Source organism: Lepus europaeus, chromosome 2 (genome assembly GCF_033115175.1).
Source record: "Lepus europaeus isolate LE1 chromosome 2, mLepTim1.pri, whole genome shotgun sequence".
Taxonomy (NCBI): Eukaryota; Metazoa; Chordata; class Mammalia; order Lagomorpha; family Leporidae; genus Lepus; species Lepus europaeus.
In genome coordinates, this window is record NC_084828.1 from 13,863,566 (window position 1) to 13,879,553 (window position 15,988).

Here is a 15,988-nt window from a genome sequence, read left to right on the forward strand (position 1 = left end):
CTCACCCCCAAGCCTCTCTCTCTCCCTCTTTCTCTCTGTTATTCTGCCTTTCAAATACATAGATCCTAAAAAAAGGACAGGCTTATAGACCTTTGTTCAATGATTTGAGAGACAGCTGAGTGGAAGCAAAGCTTCAGTGTTCTCTTATTGAAACAAAGGTAAGAATTCTCAGATGCACTAGTTCATTAGAAGGGACAGAGTCATGTTTTAAGGTCACTAGCTGTTTAATCCAGAACAAGTCACTCAACTTTACCAAGCTTCAGTTTTCTCATTGGTGCCAGGCAGAATATCTTCTCGTCCTGGTACACTATAAAGGGATATAGGGAGTGGTCTCTTGATGACAAAGTAAGTGGGAAAGTGCTTTGGAAACTGTCACGCACTCTACAGATCTCAACCATTATTAGTATCTTTGCTCCTAGCTTGGACAGAATCTGCCACAAGGGAACAGGAATGTGAGCAGACCATTGTTAGGACATGAAGCAGTGTCCCCACCTAGTAACCTGCATGTTCAGCACATTCTGCTCCTCTGTTTCATGGCTACAGGACTATTACTTTGTACAACGTTTCCGTGAAGCCCGGAAGATTGGCTAGAGAGGCTGATTGGAAGCAAGATTTAATCACTGATGTTGAGCTGAAATGACGGGATCAGTCAACAACACAGTGGCCAGAACTCGGGTGAAGTCATAGAAAACTGCACCACAAGGTAAAAGGAATGTTTTGATTTGTTCCTTCACTTTTTCTCAGTCTAATTTTAAATGCAAAATAAAAAATGCAAAAAATGATGGGAATCCTCACTCAAATGAATCTTGGTTTTCAGGTTGTTCTCCCAGAAAAGCTTAGTCATTGTTATCTTCTTTGGGTCTGGGTTTCTTTGGGTTCTGAATCTACATCAGCTATGAAACAAAATCAACCTACTCCACTTAATTAAAGGGGGGAAGTGTTTGTCTCACTTCATTGAAAACAGCAAGGATTCCAAGGATGACCAGGCATGGCCTCTCTCTCTCTCTCTCACTCTCTCTCTCTCTCTCTCTCTCTCTCTCGTAGCTTTTATTTATTTATTTTTACAAATTTATTTAATTGAGAGACAGAAAAATATGAAAGCTTCCATCTGCTGGTTCACTCCTCAAATGCTGAGGAAAAAAAATCTAAATCTAGGAATAACTGGGCAAGAACTTTTTGGAAAAAATTGTGTATCCTTAGATATACACTTTTTGATAAGCACTGAATTTTCAACTTTATTTACCTACTTATTGTTATTTATTTGAAAGGCAGAGAGTCAGAGACAGACAGAGAATGTCTATTTTTTTGGTCGACTCTCCAAATGCCCACAACAGCAGGGCATGGGCCAGGGCTGAAGCCAGGAATTGGAAACTCAATCTGGGTTGCCCGTATGGATGGCAGGGATCCAATGGCTTACACTTTCACCACTGCCTCCAAGGTGTGCCTTGGCAGAAAGCTGGAGTTGGAAGTGGAGCCAGGTACCAAAGCCAGCTATGTATATGTGACTCCAGGGTCTTAACCACGAAGCCAAATGCCTGCTTGTCCTTCTCTCTTCCCTCAGCTCTGCTCTTTCCTGTGCTGCTTTCAATCTCAACCTTATGTTCCCTTGTGTCTTTAAGATGGTTTCAAACAGCTCCAGTGAGCTCCTTATCCTCTCTTTCCAGCCATTACAACAAGACCTCTGTACCTAAACCTTCTATGACATAGAAACAAAACTTTTCATATGGATGAATCTGGGGTCAGGGGTCATGTGGTGAACATGCACAGGCATATGTGTGTGGCATAGCAGGTGGCAGTGGGAGGGTGGTGTTGCTGTGTCCTTTCAGGGTAGTAGGTAGAAGAAATTAGCAATAGTGATTTAAAAAGTGTCCTCTGAAAACCAGGTCTAGCTGATGCAATTTTGTTTTCCTGGGACTTGGGAATGCCAGAAAATCATAATACTGAAAATGAGATGGAATGAGCATAACATTGCAGTTTTACCAAGACTTATGAATGTATGAGACTCTGGGCTAGAAGTTTGAGCCACAAATATGTCAGTGATGGAATTTGCCCTCAAGATTGGTGATGGAAGACAGAAACACATAACCAGTACACGAAATATTTACTAACTGTACAGCTTTAAAAAAAATAGGATTTCCTTGCTTAGTATATACTAAGTTGATCTTCAGTATATGAAGGTAATTGAAAATGAAACTCGATGAAGGGCGGGGTGGGAGAGGGAGTGGGAGAGGGGAGGGCCACGGGAGGGAGGGAGGTTGGGGGGGAAGCCACAACAATACAAAAGTTGTACTTTGTAAATTCACATTTATGAAATAAAAAATAAAAAACAAAAAAATAGGTTTTCAAGATGACAGATTAGGGAATGACATACTACATTAGGCTAGCACACAAAAAAAGAGGAAATAAAAGTGTAGGAAGTGCACTCTCAGAGAACTGGAACAAAAACCACAGTGGAAATCCTACAAGAGGAAGAGGAATGCCATGGACCTGTGTGGAGGGTGTGGATACACAGCACAAATATGAAGGACTGCAGCAGCCAAGAGCCAGAGCAGGAGGCAACTTGGTGGCAGCTTGGAGATGGAGGTGAAACAGGACTGCAGCAACCTGTGGTGAAATGGCTGGAAGGAGAGCATGGTGTGAGTCCTGATAGGAGCCTTGGGGGCTGGCGGTTGCCCACGGACTCAATGAAAGTAGAGGGGGCACGTTTATATCACCCCAACTTCTCCACAACAGTGCAAGCTGAGAAAGGGCAAGCATCATTTTAGGTTTGGGTGGCACCTTCGGAAGCCTTTGTGTGCGCGCACAGCAGCCGGCTGAGGCAGGATGCCTCTTGGCAGTGCTGACAGCAGTGCAGTGGCAGGGAGAGAGCATTTGGCCAATGGCTCCTGCATATGTGTGTAATCCAGAGATTGCAGCAGAGGGAAAAATTCGCAGTTCCCACTGACTCTGAGCCTGGCTGGGAGGTGGTTGGGCACCCATGTAGAACTGTAAGGTGCCCCACGCCTGCCAGGATCAAGATGCCTACGTGGAGCTATCTCTGGGAACATCTGCCTCTCTGTTGACTGGACAGACTGGCAGGGCAGACTCAAATCTCTGCACACAGCAACTGTGGGATCCATGCGTCCTGAGACCGTAGAGACTCAGCAATTACATGAGAAGGTGCAGGGTATAGCTGGCTCCCTGGGCAGTCACATTTGGAGTTCTCCTCGGTTGCTTGGGACAGGTAAGCTCGGTGGAGACTGTGCTCACGGTGAGGACTGCCCAGTGCATTTGTGTGGTTGATACAGTGGCATGGATGACTGTTGAACACACTGGGGGCTAACACCCAGGCATTTTGCTCAGCTTGGAAGAGAGGGAGAGGGTGATCACATCAACAGAGGTGACCATTCCCCCACTTCTGTAAAAAAAGAGACCTGCCACACCCAACTTGGGAGTAACCCTGGATAATTTCTCTACTCTGGAGCCTTGACCAGAGCTCCCTGGCCACACCCACCATCTACCTCTTGGAGTTCATTGAAAGTGTGGACATGTCACTAAGCCACAGATGCAGAACTCAGATAAAAGCAATCAGAGGGAAAAAAAAAACCATTTCCAGAAATCCCTAAAAAATGCATAAATTAAATAAACATGAGTAAGGAAGACATCAGGATCCCCCCAAAGGAACACAACCTTTCAATATTAGAATGTGAATGAAGAGACTGAGGAAATGCCAGAAATGAGATCCAATAGTTAATCATAGGATTACTCAAAAGCAATCAGAAGCAAATCCATGAACTAAAGAAAACCATAAATGACATGAATGAAAAATTTCCCACTGAATTTGAGATTTTAAGGAGAAATCAAAATGAAATATTAGAAATGAAGAAGTCAATAGATAAAATAAAAACAGGCTTTGTGAGGCAGAAGAGAGAATATCAGAGCTAGAAGACAAATCTTTGGAAATCTTTCAGTCAACCAAAAAGTAAAAAACAAAAAACAAGAAATAAGAAGAAATTAGGAAACTTAAAAACAGTGTTGTAGATTTAGGGAATACTATCAAAAAACCCAAAACATGGGTCTTAGGAATTCCTGAAACTGTGAAAAGAAAGAATGAATTAGAAGGCCTTTTTAGTAAAATAATAACAGAAAATTTCCCCAATTTTGGAAAAGAGAGGAGAAATCCAAGGAAAAACAAATAAGAAAAAAAGAAAGACAAATCCAAGTAGAGGAAGCACATAGAACTCCAAATAGACATGATCAGAAAAGATCGTCACCATGATACATTCAAATTTTCCACAGTAAAACCTATAGAAAGATTCTAAAATGTACAGGAGAGAAATGCCAGATTACTTTCAGAGGATCTCCAATTAGACTAACAGCCAGCATCTCATCATAACCCTACAGGCAAGAAGAGAATAGGGAAATATAGTCCAGGTCCTAAGAGGCACAAGTAATCAAAGCCAAAATTGACAATTTGGATTATATCAAGGTGAGAAGCATCTGTACTTCCAAAGAAGCACTCAGCAAAGTGAAGAGGCAACCGACAGAATGGGAGAAAATATTTGCAAAATTTTACAACTGATAAAGGGTTAACATCCAGAATTAAGAGCTCCAGAAACCAAACAACAACAAAACAAACAATCCAGTTAAGACATGGGCAAAAGACATGAACTGGCCTTTTTCAAGAGAGGAAATTCAAATGGCTAACAGACACTAGAAAAAATACTCAGTACCACTAGCCATCAGAGAAGTGCAAATTGAAACCACAATGTGGTGTCACTTCACTCCACTTAGAATGGCTCATATACAGAAATCAACAAATAACAAATGCTGGTGAGAATGTGGGGAAAAAGCTACCCTAATCCACTATTGGTGAGAATGTAAACTGGTACAGCCACTGTGCAAGACAGTATGGAAGATACCTCAGAAACTGAAATAGATGTATCATATGATCCAGCCATCCCACTCTTGGGAATTTACCCAGAACATAAGAAATTAGCATCTGAAAGTTATCTGCACCCCTAAGCTCATTGAAGCGCAATTCACAATAGCTAACATATGGAATCAACCCAGAAGTCCATCAACTGTTGTTTGGATAAAGTAATTATGATATATATACACACTATGGAATATGACTCAGCTGTAAAACAAAAATGAAATCCTGTCTTTTGCAACAAGATGGATGCAACTAGAAACTATTATACTTAGTGAAATAAGCCAATCTCCAAAACACAAATATCATGTATTTCCCCTGATCCAAGGTAACTAATAAAGTACCTGAAATGTAATGTTTAGGAGTGAAAAGGACATTTAAGATTTCTTCTGTTGAAAAGCAGTGTTTTTTTAAAAATTCATACTATTTTTTGAGATATTTTACTCTACTATACTAGCACTAAGTAAAGTGAAAATAGATCTTTGTAAAAATTAAGAGTGGGAATGCGAGAGGGAGGAGGAGGAAGGGCTGAGGTGGGAAGTATCACTATGTTCCTAAATCAATATGTATGAAATACATGAAGCTTTTATCATTTAAATAAAATTTAAAAAAATGAAAGAAAAAAAAAACAGGTTTAGCAGCTTGCTGTGGCTTCTGTGACTAACAGGAACTGGGTGGCTAAAAATAACAGAAATGTTTTATCTTATAGCTCTGGGAGCCACAACTCTGAAATCAAGGTGTCGTCAGGCTCTGCCCCTTCCAGAGGCTCTAGTGGTTGCTCCCTTCCTTGCATCTTTCTGCTTCCAGTTGCCAAGGCTGTGGCTTCTGGTTGATGTGGGTGTTCTTGAGCATGCAGCTATCTCACTCCAGTCTCCCCGACCCATGGTCACATTGTCCTCTCCTCTTCTGTCTCAAGTCTCCACCTACCTTAAGATTTTTAAAAACTTTTATTTAATAAATATAAATTTCCGAAGTACAGCTTTTGGATTACAGTGGCTCCCCTCACCCCATAACTTCCCTCCCACCCGTACCCCTCCCATCTCCCGCTCCCTCTCCCATTCCATTCACATCAAGATTCATTTTCAATTATCTTTATATACAGAAGATCAATTTGGCATATATTAAGTAAAGATTTCAACAGTTTGCACCCACACAGAAACACAAAGTGTAAAATACTGTTTCAGTACTAGTTATAGCATTAATTCACACGTACAACACATTAAGGACAGAGATCCTACATGGGGAATAAGTGCACAGTGACTCCTGTTGTTGATTTAACAATTGACACTCTTGTTTATGGTGTCAGTAATCACCCGAGGCTCTTGTCATGAGTTGCCAAGGCTATGGAAGCCTTTTGAGTTTGCCAACTCTGATCTTATTTAGACAAAGTCATAGTCAAAGTGGAAGTTCTCTCCTCCATTCAGAGAAAGGTACCTCCTTCTTTAATGACCTGTTCTTTCCGCTGGGATTTCATTCACAGAGATCTTTCATTTAGGTCTTTTTTTTTTCCGAAGTGTCTTGGCTTTCCATGCCTAAAATACTCTCATAGGCTTTTTAGCCATATCCGAATGCCTTAAGGGCTGATTCTGAGGCCAGAGTGCTGTTTAGGACATCTGCCATTCTATGAGTCTGCTGTGTATCCAGCTTCCCATGTTGGATCATTCTCTCCTTTTTAATTCTATCAGTTAGTATTAGCAGACACTAGTCTTATTTATGACTCATTCTTATCATTTGATCAATTGTGAACAGAAATTGATCACTTTGACTAGTGAGATGGCATTGGTACATGCCACCTTGATGGGATTGAATTGGAATCCATCTACCTTACATTTATCAGGGCAGTTGCATTGGTATAGGGTCCCTTGGATAATATATGGAGATTCCATCTGAAGGTCCTTAACTTGATCAAAGTGCAGAAATCCTTCCCTTGATTGAGGTAACATTCACAGATTCTGAGAATTAGGATATAAATACACCTCTTTTGGGGGACCACCATTCAACCCACTATACCAGAAACTGTATGAATGTTCTCCTGACATTCCTTCTAGACCTTAAATTTCTTTCTTTGATTATTTAAGCCCTAACTTAAAGCCATGCTTTGGAGACAAATTCCACAGCATACCCATAAAAGATCTAAACTCGACTTTGAACCTTCAAAGGGAGGGAGAGGGTGGACTTGAAGGCAGCGAGAGGAACTGATTTGTAACTCAGATGCCTCAAAATGGGAAGGAGGGGTTCCCAGGCAAGTGGGATATGGATTCTAGAGAGTGAAAAGTCACTGGTTCTGAAGACAGAAAATTGCCTTAGACCATTTTTCTTAGATCCTACCTTAACAACAGGCTGACAGACAATAAGAAACCATGTGTGGGGCCAGCGTTGTGGTGCAGCAGGTTTAGCTGCCATATGCCATTCCCTATCACGGCACCAGTTTGAGTTCTGGCTCAAATCCAGTTCCCTGCTAATGCACATGAGAAAGCAATGGAACATTAGCCATGTATTTGGGTCCTGGCCATCCAGTTAGAAGACCTGGATGGTGTTCCAGGTTCCTGGGTTTGGCCTGGCCCAATCCCTGGGGTCATTACAGCCATCTGGGGAGTGAACCACCAGATGAAAGATCTCATTTTCTTTCTGTCTCTCCCTCACTGTCACTTTGCCCTTCAAATAAATAAAATAAATTTTAAAAATAGAAGCTATATGATAACCTTTTCAGGTCTCCAGGTCCTTGGGCAAACACATAGCTCATATAGACCTGCATCCTATAAGTGTTTGCATGCCTGATTTCCTATTTCCTTTATATTAAATGTTATTTTTTTCCATCCCAGCTTGGACATCATTTGTGAGAACTGTTAATTTCACTGGGTTGAAAGTAATTCACCAGTTCCCTTGTTTGCACGTATAGGTCTAATGCCATATGGCAGAGGACCAGGTCCCCTGCATTTTATTTTAACTCAGCCACCACGACTGGGCCCAAGTGCACTGACTGCGGCTGTTATCCGTGTTGCTGCTTCTTTCAGTGCCTGGTCCTCTGTGGTAATTAGCAAGAAATCTCCGAGAGTCCCTTGAAAATTGAAGTGCCAAGTGACATTACTCTGTGACTAGGAAGGGGATGTGGAACATAAGGCTGGGCTGGTTGTGCTCTCTCATGCACCCTCCATCTCTGAGAGTCAGCCTGAAGTCACAGCGAATTGTTAAGTGTCACACTTGTCTAGAACATTTGAGGTGAGCACAATCCCACAGTGAGAGCTTGACACAGCTCTGTGTAGTCAATGCAGGAAGAGAAGGAGGGAATGAGGCCTGTTGGTGGCTGTCTGTAATGTGCTCCCCGAGACCAGCAGGGTCATCTCTCATTCTTCCTGCTCCCGTTATCAAACCCACTCTGCTCCATCTTCTTTCCGTCATCTCTAGAATCTGGATTGCCTCTCCTTCCACACTCTGTCTCCCTCTTCACATCACTGATAGGATGACTACCACCTAAAAACCTGAACATGTGACGTTCCTCAGCAGATAACCCTTCCCTGCCCACCTCCGAGCCACTGATTGATGTCCCAGCTCTCCAGCCTTGCTCTGAAGATACTCCCCAGCCTTACTGACCTCTTAAAAACACGTCTCTTTTATTCCTCTTGCACTATGACTGTTACCCATCTATAGGTCCTTTCTGCTACTTTGAATGACCTCTGCATTTCCGGCTTCCCAATGAATCCAGTACTTACCTCTCCCAGGCTGGGTGGTAGATTCATTGGAACCTTGCCTGGAATTATCTCCTTCATTGGTTGATCACAACAGGATCATGTTGCTGCCATCTTGCATGGCTGAGCTTGAGAGCTACTGCTTTTGTAAATTTATTTTATTTGTATTTCTTTATTTGGAAGGCAGAGTTACAGCCTGAGAGGGGGATGGATAGAGAGAGAGAGAGAGAACTGAGAGAGATCTCTCATCTGCAGGTTCACTCCCTAAATGGCCACAAACACCAGGACTGGACCAGGGCCCAAACACCAAACACTTGGGCCATTTTCTGCTGCTTTCTCAGGTGAGTTAGCAGGGAGCTGGATTGGAAGTGGAGCAGCTAGGACTTGAACTGGCATCCTTATGGGATACCAGTGTTGCAGGTGGCTACACCACAATGCCAGCCCTGAGAACTGCTGCTTTGCTGACCCATTCTGTGACCCAGGGGAGGTTTCCTTCCCAAGAAGTCCCCAAAACTCTCTGTGTTTATATCGTAATTTGTTATGTACTTGGGTTTGGAATAAGGGCCAATTTTATGTGCCTCTTTGATTTGCTAAGCCTAAGATTTCTTGTTACATAGTTTTATTTTTATTTTTTCAACAAGTCTTAGACTAGAATTCCTTTGTGGCAAGGACTCACTGGGCAGATGCTCAGCTGGCTTTGTAGTCCCTGGCTCATTTCCTCCACATCACAGGGCATGGTTGTCACTATGCATTGTGACTGCCATGACCATTATTGTGAGCATAGCAGGGCCAGTGCTCAAGTGATAGAGTCTTGTGCCTTGGCCAAGATGCAAGCATAGCCTAGTTTCTAGAGAGTAAGTTGTTAAAACGGTTGCTGAGGCCCTAAGTCTTTTGCAGTAGCCAAAGACTTAAACTGGGAAGGTTTGAGGCCCCAGTCTGTCCTGCAAAGCAGCTCAGGAAACAATAGGGCAGTTGAGTATGGACTGGGAGCTGACCAAGTCCTGGTTTGCAAGGCTCTGACCCTCCTGTTACTTCAGAAGTGACACAGAGGCAAGGGCCAGGCAGGGTATGCTCTCTGGCTTCCTGTAGCTGCCCAGATAGTGCAACATGGATCACTGGGGACCAATGAGAGGCAAGAGCTAGGGAATGAGTCTAAGACCAATTGCTCCCCTTCCCTCTCACATGAGGATCTAGCGTTCTTGCAGCAACTGGAGCCTGACCATGTGAGTAGGCAAAGTGTGCTTCAGGTGGAAGCTGGGTAAGGATCCCTCTTCTATTTGCTGTTTTACTTCCCTATCCAATGCATTGTACTCCCCAAGAAACAGGGTACAAACTTTGCCCAAGTATTTGCATCCTTGGGAATTATGGCAAGAAAATTTTCATCCCATCCTTTCTCCTGTTTTCTCTCTTTTCCTCCTCCCTCTCTCTGTTCTTCTCTCCTCTCCTATATCCCTTCTTTTGTTCAAAACCTGGTCATATAGGGTAGGTTGGCATGGGAGGATTCCCAATATTTTGTCTCTGGAGCCAATACCCAAAGCAGTCATGGAGCAGCAGCTTTCTAAGTGGGATTCAGGATGCTGAGCTAGATAAAACAAATATAGGCGACCCCAGTTTTCAGTAATCATTTGGTATGAAAATTCATGTTTCTTTCGAAGATTAATTGGGACAGTGATGATTTTCTTTAAAAAAGATTTTTCATAAGCTTCTGACAAATAAGCATTTGTTTGATGAATGCATTCAGTTGACAATGAACTTTGTAGGTGTAGCCCAGGGTGAGGGGGGGTGGAGAGGCAGGTTTTTCCCGTTGTGTTTCCACTCTCTGCCAGAAGGTGGGAATTGAGGGGCTTGCCTTTGCTGTCTCATATCTCTGTTGGGGGAGTAATGGCACAAACTATAAACCCTACGTTTCAGCACTGGGACCCTACACAAGTGTCTAACCTGACTACATAGCCATTTGTATGTGTGTTTCTGTCCAAAGGAGTGGTAGATAGAATAACAGCTACCAAATGTCTGTGTTCAAGTTGGTGAAACCTTTGATGGTGCCACTTTACATGGCAAAAGAGACCTCGAGGTTGTGATTAGGTTAAGGATCTTGAAATGGGAAGATTATCCTGATCATTAGGGTTAAACAGAATATAACCATAATTATCCTTATGAGAGAGAGAGGATTGTCTGAGACAGAGAGAGTCCAAGATGCCATCCTGGGGGGCTTTGAAGACAGAGGACGGAGCCATGAGCCAACTTTTAGGAGTTGGGAAAGGCAAAGAAATGAATTCTTTCCTTGAGGATGGGGGATGAACATCCTCCTCCTAATGCAGAGATTTTAAGCCTAGGGACTTCCAACCTGTAGAACTGTAAGGTAACACATTGGCATCTTTTTTTTTTTTTTTTCTGACAGGCAGAGTGGACAGTGAGAGAGAGACAGAGAGAAAGGTCTTCCTTTTGCCGTTGGTTCACCCTCCAATGGCCGCCGCGGTAGGCACGCTGCGGCCAGCGCACTGCGCCGTTCAGATGGCAGGAGCCAGGTGCTTCTCCTGGTCTCCCATGGGGTGCAGGGCCCAAGCACTTGGGCCATCCTCCACTGCACTCCCTGGCCACAGCAGAGAGCTGGCCTGGAAGAAGGGCAACCGGGACAGGATTGGTGCCCCGACCAGGACTAGAACCCGGTGTGCCAGCGCCGCAAGGCGGAGGATTAGCCTAGTGAGCCGCGGCGCCGGCCCACATTGGCATCTTCTAAGCCACCAAATTTGTGGTAATTTGTTACAATACCAACAGTAAACTAATGTAGGAGGGATCAAATGCTAACTTGTGAGTTACTGACAGCTGAACTTGTCTGGAGCTTCTCGTCTGTGTCTGTACAAAGGTGAGAACCAGAGGCCAGGTCTCTTTCCTCTTGGGGCTTGTGCTCCTAGTCTGGGGAAACAATTTGGCTGTGAGTTCTGCTCTGTGCATGGTTTTATCAAACTGTTTGTGATATTTGTTGGTTAGAATCTTTGGGCTAGGCTGTTTCTTTTTCTATCTGTGATTTTTAAAAACTAGTGATTCTTTCTAATGTAAACAATCACACATTTCACATTTATCATGTAGGCGGCATGGTAATTGGAAGCTGGGGAGGTAAAGATTCTTTTCAAGATGTTTCCGAACTATTAGCGTAATTTAAATTTCCAATCTCTTAGTAAAATTGGGGAGAGTCCAAAATAGAGAACTCACTACACAAGGTGCTAAGTTTTAGTAGAAGAATATTTGACCAGAAGTAGAGCTGAGGGCTCCCTGAATGTTCCTACAGGCTACACCTGGCTCCAGACAACACCAAGGGACACTTACAGGACCCTGCAAGCAAGAAACTTAGTTTCTCTGGGCCCTGCAGCCCTTCGTGCTAGTCTTGCCCAGCTTCCAGGGCTCTTTAGACTAGAGTCAGGTCAAGGTGTTCTAAATGCTAATTTTTTTTTCATTTTAAAAAACCCCATTTTTTAAAAAAAGATATAGTTGACATATAATAAGCTGTATTTATTTGAAATGTATAATTAGGTAAATTATGATATATTACTATACCCACGGAACCATTTTTTGCCATATTTTAACTGAGTTTTTTATTGTTGAGTTTTGAAAACACTTTATATATCTTGGATGTTGTCACATAATAATTATACTTATCACTAGGTACAGTGTGACATTTAAATACATATACACAATGTGTAATGACAATATCAGGTATTGTATTTCCACCATCTCAAACATTGATCATTTCTTTGTCCAATCACTAATCTTTTTTTTTTTTTTAAGATTTCTTTGTTTATTTGAAAGGCAGAATTGCTGAGAGGCAGAAGCAGAGAGAAGAGAGAAAGGTCTTCCATCCGATGGTTCACTCCCCAAATGGCCGAAACAGCCAGAGCTGGGCTGAGCTCCTTCTGGGTCTCTCATGCAGGTGCAGGGCAGGTTTTGGGCCACCTTCCACTGCTTTCCTAGGCCATAGCAGAGAGCTGGATCAGAAGAGGAGCAACCAGGACTTGAATTGGCAGCCATAAGGGATGACGGCACTGCAGGATGCAGTTTCACCTGCTACACAACAGTGTTCGTCCCCAAACACTAATCTTAACATAATTTTAACTTTTAGCTTGTGCCACACACAAGAGAAGGAAATTCGTTTAAGCAGACCACCCACCTCTTTTTTTATCCTTCCAGTTAATCATCTGTCTCTGCTCCTCATAATCTTAGCGTCTCGGTTGTGCTTTCATAACATCAGACCTTGCCAGGAAGACGTTTCTCTTTTTATCTTTTTTCAAAAAGCTGTCTATATGGAGGAGAGTATCATTGAGCTCCCCCTAGAGGTCAGAGTGTGTGTGGCCAGCTGTGAATGCCTCAAGAGGCTCCTGCGATTTTTGGGATGGATTCTAGGGGAGGGATGCATTGCCCAGGTTTGTGGGTCATAGAACCTTTCATGGAAGAAGAGAACGACCTGTGAATCCAAGGACAGGAAGTATTTAATTGAATAGAATTTTCCAGGTAGGGTTTTGGGGAGAACAAATTGGAAAATTGAGAATCTGCAATGTTTGGGGTCCAGATCCTAAAGTATTTTGAACTGACTTTGCAAAATCAGTTCCAGTTGTCTGATTTGAGTCTTTCACAAGCGATGAATGGTGTTTAAAGGATAGTGTTGTAGCTGGAGTTTTTAGATGGAGGGAATGTGATTATATAAAGCCTGGGAAACTCAGGACAACCTCAACCCTTTTCAATTGGAAGCCCTTGAGGAAACACAGCTGTCTCCAGCCCTTTATTCACCTGCAGCCTAAACAGGATACTAAATGACAATTTCTCTTGTCTTTGGTTAAAAAGCATGCTCTGTAGAGAGACATAATGAGACATCTGTGAGAAGGCATGGATTGCAGTTTGCCACGATTGCCTCGTTAGCCTGCAAAGACAAAACAAGACATGAGAGACAATGCAGTGACGCTTCAACCCCAGGAATTTAAAATCTGAGTAGTCTGCAGGATAACTTGTAAGTGATATCTTTTTAAAAAAAAACTTTGCAATTTTTCTTCTTAAGTTAAACTCAACAGCTCTATCTCTATGCATGGAAGAGCAGGGACTGATAGAACATTAGTTTTCGTGGTCAGTGCTGGTTAATTAAAAATCGGTACAGAGATTCCTTGCATGTGAGATTCCATAAATCATAGAGCTATTCTGGGGTAGAGGCACCTGGATGACCCTGTTCACATGAGACAGAATGGCTTCCTGTAGATATTTTATTTAGAACATCTGAAATCCCACAATAAAGTCTCATTCTGTGTCTGCAACATTTTCCTGTGCTTTCTACTGAACTTAAATGTTTCAGCAGATGATAGTTTTAGCTCTTGTCAGTCATTATAATCTTAGACGGGATTAGCTGACAGCAGCAACTTGATCATGGCCGTGCACCTGCTGTAAGCACAGGTGGAAGGAGTTGCAGGCTTCAGGAACCCAATCTTGCCAAAGGCAGTGATGTGAAAATGTGTTACTGGGGCTCTATGTATCGGTTCAGAACTTTGGTTGCTGGCAACAGAAACTGACTGTAGCTAACAAAGTGAAATAAAAATAACAAAATGTATTGGAAGGATGCGGGAGGAAAAGTTTATTGACTAACTGTAAGTGGGACAAGAGCCCAGGCAGAGCTTGAGAGAAAAACCGGGCAGCGTCTGTGGGAATCACCTCTGGGATGATTCTCTCCAGCTGTTTTCTCTCCTGGAAGCTTGGTGCACAAATGTTGAATTCAGGTGGGTGTGGGGGGAATCTGGCCTGGTTTATCTCCCCTGCATGAGGGGAGGGGATGGCATCCTGACTGACAACTTCATCAAAACCCCCAGCCTGGCGAGGGTGTTCTCCAAGGAGAGGTAAAGGTAGTTCGCAAATCAAGCAGGATGGGCTCTGGGGTTCCAGGAATGATAGATATCACCTCCAGACAGCTAGCAGCACAGTTGTTTTTTCTGTTCACTTTTGCAATGCCTTTCAAATTTTCCCAGGAAATTTTATTGAAGCTGGGACATGGGGATGCTTTTGAACTGAGTAACAAATGCTGGAGAAAGACAACTGATACAGGCTGAACATCACCCTAAAAACCCTTTCTGAGATGCACGGCTTCATTTTCATTTTGTTACATTAAAAAGGTAAATGATATCTCCTGCAACCGTTTCAGAGTTTCCAAGAGGGTTTACGTACTGTTGTATGTAGAATCAGTATAATATGGTGGGAAAGCCTGGACTTTTGAATTGGAGGGGTTTATAAATTTGGATTTTTCTTTTGGCAACTCACTCCTCTATAATCTGGATGTATGTAGCAACATGTGTCTCTTAGAGTTGTTGTGAGAGGTATGTGAAGCTCTTAGTACATATTAAACCCTGGAATAGATGTTACTTTCTTTCTCCCCCACTGTGAGTTTATGTGAATGTTTCTCCTTATGTATGAATCATAGGTACTAAGGTAGTTTTCCTTTCCCCTGGAAACCAATTTTCTTCCTTTCAATTTTACTTTTCAGTTTTGGAGCTGATGTTGTTAACAGGAGCAAATAGCAGACGAGCCTATGTCTTTTCAGAGGTCCACATAGAAACGCTTCCGTCATTTTCTCCTTGATTGTAGATGAGGCAATTTATATACCTGGTTGTCTTAAACATCTCATACTGCCACCGTTAGCAGTTTATGGGCAAACACAGTCCTCTACAGATTTGAATCATAGCTAGCAGCAAAGTCAGCTAGTTATGCGTGTTTGATTGAGCAAAGTAAAAGAAATGTCTTAGATCACCTAAATTGCAATGAATGATAGTAGTAAGTCATTCTCTGTACTTTAAGTATTCTAAAACATGTCTTTTTTTTTTTTGCTCAGCCAATCTCTCATGTGGAAATGCCCTGATGGCTGAGTTTTCCTAATTTTTAAATGGTGCTGGAAGTACAAACTGTCATGGAAACAAGCAAGCTACGGTTTTAGGGAAAGAAGGAGCAGCAAATAATCTCAGATCATACAGGTGAAGGAACAAGTACCTTGGAAAACACAGTAAGCAAGTCATGTCCCCTGCTTCAGGCCAAAGGAGGGAATGGCGGGGTACCAAGCACATGGAGAATGGGTTTTAGTGTCAGCCAAAGCAGGGTTTGGATTCCAGCCTGGCCGCTTCTTAGTAGCTGAGCAACACATTGGAAACACTTCTTAGCCTCTCTGATTTTCTTTGTTCTCATCAGTAAAACAAGACTAAATAACATTTCCTTTCTCAGGGTTCCCATGAGGGTTAAATGAGATTCTAAAGCACTTAGGTTGATGGGAACATACAAAACATTCAGTAAATGATGCATCATTACTATTTTAATGTCTTCAATAAATATATATTCTATGATATACATTAAAGATTTTATTTTAAATTATTATTTA

At 42.5% G+C, this 15,988-nt stretch overlaps 1 long non-coding RNA gene across 1 annotated transcript; it reads left to right on the plus strand.

Moving 5' to 3' along the window:
• Positions 1-451: 451 nt before the first annotated feature.
• LOC133747210 (uncharacterized) lies at positions 452-15,727 on the plus strand. Its single transcript, XR_009864292.1, has 4 exons — positions 452-703; positions 13,432-13,594; positions 14,595-14,738; positions 15,452-15,727. It is a non-coding gene; the product is annotated as an uncharacterized LOC133747210 (long non-coding RNA).
• Positions 15,728-15,988: the final 261 nt, after the last annotated feature.